Source organism: Bombus bifarius, unplaced genomic scaffold (genome assembly GCF_011952205.1).
Source record: "Bombus bifarius isolate JDL3187 unplaced genomic scaffold, Bbif_JDL3187 scf7180000007970, whole genome shotgun sequence".
Lineage (NCBI taxonomy): Eukaryota > Metazoa > Arthropoda > Insecta > Hymenoptera > Apidae > Bombus > Bombus bifarius.
Window position 1 is genome coordinate 7,151,281 of NW_022884356.1, and position 6,451 is coordinate 7,157,731.

At 32.1% G+C, this 6,451-nt stretch overlaps 1 long non-coding RNA gene across 1 annotated transcript; it reads right to left on the reverse strand.

Annotated features, from left to right (window-relative positions):
* Positions 1-556: 556 nt before the first annotated feature.
* On the reverse strand, positions 557-2,592 carry LOC117214195. The gene is made up of 4 exons (XR_004488800.1): positions 2,545-2,592; positions 2,110-2,210; positions 1,030-1,097; positions 557-645 (listed from the first exon to the last, which is right to left on the reverse strand). It is a non-coding gene; the product is annotated as an uncharacterized LOC117214195 (long non-coding RNA).
* Positions 2,593-6,451: the final 3,859 nt, after the last annotated feature.

Consider the following 6,451-nt stretch of genomic DNA (forward strand, 5'->3'; position numbering starts at 1 on the left):
TATTGTCACAAAATGTATGTATTGAGTGAAAATTGCATCTTCCATTGCAACGAAATCGGAAGGCATCCGATTTCTCCGCTATAAAATGCTCAGACGAAATGGCTTCGATATCTCTTACTTATACTAAAATTCATTGCTTAAGATTAAATATATTTGTGCCATACAGGTATATTTGTCTAGATATTTGCCTTTTGCGAATATTTATACCGAATACTATTATACATATTTGTGATATTATATTACGATATGATATATTATACAAATTTATACGTTTAGACTAATTATTAAAAAACTAATTATCATAATCGCGATGTGCAAGAAGATCTATCCTGAACTAATAAATAAAGATATGAAAAAAATGTTACTACTCACGGGTATAAAAAATACCAGCGGTTACTATGCGGTACTATGCTCGCAAAAAATTCGACATACTACAACCAGTCATCCGTGCCGATTCGGACCTTTTATTCTACGACATGATTGAATGACCGGAGGAACAAAAATGCATGCGACTTGCCATTAGAAGCAGAGAAACGGAAAACGTTGCCATCGGTACTGCACTATCTCAGCAAATATCATTAGAAAGTGTAACATTAGGCAGGAACCGTTGAAAATCCAATGGTGGAAATGGAGGTTGTGAAAAATCTGTTATAAAACAAAACACGATAAGTGATCGCTAATTATTTGGAAAGTTGGAGATTATGAAAAATGGAAATTTATTACATTCGTAACTTTAGTAATAATAAAGATAGAAATTCTAATAAACTTCCATAAATGTAAAAACTGAAACTTTAATATAAAAGTTTAAAATTTAGAAATCAAGAATCTAATGATTATTTAAATGTATTAGTCATTTGTTTTATAATTTGGTATTAAGACTTTAACACTTTTTTTATTTTAATAGAAGAATAATCTTAGAAAACCCTAACCTAAGAAATTTTCAATCAAATTGTATTTCTTAATCAATAGTATTCAATGCAAAATATACAGAATACATATAATTCAAGTATGATATGTAAAGTTACTTACATTTTTGCCTTTTGAGCCACATTTGGAGCATTCCTAAAGAAGACAAAGAAGTCCGAGCTGTGATATGTCTATAACAAAACACAAAATATCATTAATATCGTTAATGTACAATAACAAGCATGGAACTTTAACAATAATAAATACTAAACTCTAATAAGTTGCACGCGATCACAAATATTCCCTAAAAATAAAGTTGTTTATGGATGAGATGGAGTGCGGAGTAGAAAAGAAGCCAAATATTGTTTCGATGTTTTTCTTCTTTTCTCTGTCGAACTTTTATTTAGAAAATACTGCTACTTCTCTTTTCACACTTAAGAGATTATTATTAAGAAATTGGAATACGTATAAAAAATATTAGTTTAAAATTATAAGATATTTCTCGATATCGAACAAATGTTTACGAATACCGTGAATGCAATGCGATCATTTCCAAGAATTATACTGTGAATGTTCTTTACTAGAATATAAAATATACACTCCACTAATACACTATAATCGCGTATTTGCAAGAATTCAAAAGTTCACAACTAAATATACTTAAATAATACTACAGGAACGCATGCGACATCTTGCTTTGAAGTACTTGAGTCTATTTGCGCGCCACCTCTATGAAAGGGATATAAGTTACGAAGTTGCAACATATGACGTTAACTATAGCGAATTCACATAATATAGTAAAATAATTTGAATTCTATATGCGAATGTTATGATCCCTATCGAAATAAGTTAAAACTATTGTTATTAAAATTTCTATGTTTCAAACTGTCTACATGGAGCTATCTTTAAATTATCAAGAACTCTATATCGCGAATTACATTGAAACAATAAAATAATTCCTTACAAATTTGTTTGAAATAAGAGAATGATTTCATATATCCGAAATGGAACAATGATTATTTTAATCGTATTTGTTTTCATCTTAGTATTCCAAATAATTACGAAATTATCTATTATGAAATATGTATCAGATATATTTCAAAATAAATATAAATTGTATACCAAATGTTACCCATGCTCGAATAAAAAGACAATAGAATTGCTCAGATGCAGCTGTCTTAGTTAAAATAAATTAAACATTACCAAATTTCCATGAAGATTCATCGGATCCACCATTAATAGTCGTTGCGTCCATATATTGATGTTCTGTTACTTCTATATTATCCCTGCTATCGATAAATAACCTGCACAAAAAATAACTGCGTCAAAACAAATACATAAAATAATTAAATGAAAACACAATCAAACTTAAATTTTGTTACGAAAACTTACGATAGAAGCTATTGGTAACAGTATTATGTAATAAATAGACGATCGAAGAAAAACTAAAACAAAAATTTCAGAAAACTGCTTAATTTCATTAGCTTAGTGTTCAATGAATAAATGTGTACTAACTAAACGATATTAATAACGAGATATAAACGATAGTAAAAAATATAGTAATGAATAATGCAAAATATATACTAATGATAGTAATAAAGAAACGACGCCACCAATAGGTTATAATACATTACAAACCTGACGCAACGCGATCCATGTTATCGATACGAAATGAGACGACCGAATTACTCCTTGCACCTTAGTTTCGCCGAGAAACTTCCAGAGTGGTGGGGGAAAGGGGGACACACGAGCCGATGGCACAAGCAGGTACACAGTTGACGATTACACGCAGTTACAGATTAACGATCTAGACAAAAAAATGTAAACATCAACAAAAACATTCATCTTCTACGCAGCGCTTACACGAATCTTTCTCTAGATCGATATTTACAAACATCGTAGTACAATAATTCGTAGCTCTACTGGCAGCATTCAGTATCACAGACACATTTGTGTAGCTTGGAACGAGAGAAAGAAACTCATCTGGTAAACTCGCGGACGGGACAATTACAGTATACGTCTCTGAATACCATGGTCTTCTCTACGACTTGTACGAGGTAAGCTACTGTCCATGTATCGTTAGAATTGAAGATCACTGTGCGTCTCGTTGCTTAGACTAACCTCCTTTCGTTTGCGTAAGAAGATTTTCTCTCGTGCAGGAGTATTTTGACCGATTTTTAATTGTCTATATAACTGGAATGAAAGACGAAAACGCAATTTTTTTATGCGTGCATCCCTTAAATTTCCTGATATCTGTATAATAGGAACCCTATGTGATTACTTATCTAAATCATAGTCAAGTATTTATTAAAAAATCTCTTCTTCTCGAGGTGCAATTACCAAATTATATTCCTATAGTGTGCTCATCGGTTTTACATTACACTGGCACACGCAACACTTTGCAGATGAGCCTTTTTCATAATGGCTGCTTTTAAACTACACCATCGTGACTTCCTAGCATTTGCCGTAATTGTTCCTTTGGATTGGATATCATAACGGTTCCACCATCCAGCTGCCTTTAAATTGAATTGTTTTATGCAATTCTTCTAAATTTAAATGTATATTTAATACGTTATATTTTACATAGGTTATATATGTATTTTACATATATAACATAGTAATATACGTAATTATATACATATATATAATATTACATATTATATTATAATATATATATATGGATTTTGCATCTACCATATTTTTATTATATATATTTATACAATGAATTTTTAATTATTTTTCATAGTATGTATAACAATATATTTTAATGTTTGGAATCCTATCGATGTTTGCATTGCTTCTGTTAAACTTAATTTTCTCAAATTAAAAGTTTTATTCAATGTACTATTTTTCTTTTAAAGACTTCATTTATATTAATGATTACATTCAGCTTTTCATTATAACTACTGAAATCAAATTATGAGAATGCAACGCAACTTACGCAGGTTGCGTTAATAGTCTCATTGTAATTTCTAATGGTGTGTTTTTGTACGAATGCTCAACGATATCCCGGAATTTTCGAGACTCCTAGCAGTTGAGCAATTTTGTTGGAAGGGAAACTTTAAGATGGCGTATCAGGTAAAATTTCATAACAGTTTCCATTGGGACGGAATATTGCGAACGAACATTGTGCGAAACAGGTTGCGTTGGAAATCGTGCATAGGATTAGTATGGATAAATCCAATGAGAATTTCTTTAGTTTTTGTGTCACTTCGTAAGTACAGTCCTTGTTATTGTTGTGAAAATTGTATATGGTGGAAACAAAATAGTTCGATATGATTTCTTTTAATATTTGGATTTAAGCGTTTTTGTTCTCGTTGGAATTGGAAATCGCGATTTGCTTTAATAGAAGGAGGATTAAACGTATTGCATACTTGAATTTGCATATTTGAAATACTTAACTTTTTAAAGATTTTCGTATGTTTCTTTATTATATGAAATGTGAAATTTTATAGTTGATTTATTACTGAACTTGTTACTACTGTGCGGGAATATTTATTGGTACTGATAGTAATTTGTTACTGCCAGCTTGTCAGATTTTATTACTAATATTAGTACGATTGTGAAAAAGATAATTTTTTCAGCAATGTTACATCATTTTGTACAGTATATGTTTTGACTACTAAAATACAAATATATTTTAATTATTCGCTCACTTAAATAAAGTTACAAATATGCAAAGAAAATCAGACGACAAAACCTAACCTAACATTTACTTCTTACAGTACTGCAATGACAACGTTTTAGTAACAAGTTAGTAATATTATTAACTGATCAATTATTGCATAAAGAGCTCAGATTATAGAAATCGCTATGCAAAAATATTATAAACGATCGGATATTTCAGAAACCATTAAATTTATTTCTTACATTCTGGTCTTGGCATACACAAGTAAATCTAGAATTAACCAAACTCTATTTATACAATTAATTAAATTATTAATAGCTGGAATTCTTAAACGGTAAAGGACAGCGCAGAGTAGAAACTAAACAAAACATATCGCAGTTTTTAACCACGTTTCTTATTCGCGACCTCAACACACCTTATCGCGTAACAAGTTTACTCTTATCGCAATCAGTATTTCCAGACATTTGAGCGGATCTCCTTTTACTTCCGCGCGTTTTATCTTCCACGAGGGCGCGCCACGGATGACGTGACGAGAATGCTGAACATGACCCGTCGAGTTACATCGACTTTGTGTCGGTTCGACCGGTTTTATTGATCTTAAAGTATTTCTCCAACGTGGAAAAGAAAAAAAAACCGGGTGCGCAACCATAACCGTAACTAATGTAAGCTTCTTTCGGGGCTTGCGGAGAACTCTTCGCCGTAAAGTTTCCGCACGGCAGGCGCAGCCGCGAAAAGTTTCTGCTACGGTGTACATTTGCACTCGGGTGTTTCTTGAATTTGAATATCGCTATGGGCACCGTTTCTCCCCCACGTGAATTTATCTCGTGAATTATCTCTCTCAAGTGTGCTCACGCTCACTCAGCTGCATCCAAATGCGTACACGCAGTGCGATTTATTCGAGTAGAATCCCGAATCCACGGAAAGAATCCGCCTGAAGAGATTGAAATTCGTAACTACGATCAGCCGTGTCAATTTACGAATAATTATAATTACAATAAACATGTACAAAATAATAGCACGAGAACTACTGTTGAAACAACCAAATGATCAGTTTACACCAATTACTTTCACAGTGGCGCAACTAGCTTTTAATATGTAGCAAGACAAGCAATTACTAATAAAAAAATCTATAATTGTACATGCTTTGATCTGAACAAAAGTTGATGTTAACTTTGTTAAAAACATTTATACTAAAGACTATCTCCCCAAATGGTAAATTTATATTTCCAACAACTTTCATGGCACTTTATTAAAATAAGAAAATTCATGTTTTATGCGACGTGCTTTTTATTCCACCTTAATAAAAAAATTTACATTTTTTTTAACGTACATCCAAAAGTATCTATATATATAACATAATATGATAAGTAAATAGTATTGCGCGTGTCGTGTTTATGGTATCAGAGGTGAAATACGAATTTCAGTCGGTGCTCTGAATTGAATGCTCAGTTAATGGAACGATACGATTGAATTGGTCGCCGCTATTGTTTGAATTTTACTCAGATGTCAATGAACGAATTGATATGTAAATGAGCTCCTCCGACTCCCGTCGTTTCTCTTCGTGTTATTCTTTTCGTGCAGCCCCGTTGGATTATCAAGACTCATCGTGGTGTATTCGCTGGTACAATCATTCAACGATATTTATTGCCTTGGCGTCGTCGTCGAGATAGGAAAGTTTATGATGTCGTTTTATCGACGATCACCACGATCGTTGATATCAATTCCACGCATCAGGATTTTTCGCTAAGATCGCGCGTATCTTGCTTACAAGTTCGATACTTAAGTCTGCATCTCATGAAATATCAACGAAGAATTGGACATTGAATTTGTATAGTACTAATACCAATGCAATAATGATTTATATTTACAAGTTTGCAAATTCGTGTTAAGTAGAAGATAAGCAGCCTTTTCTGTTTC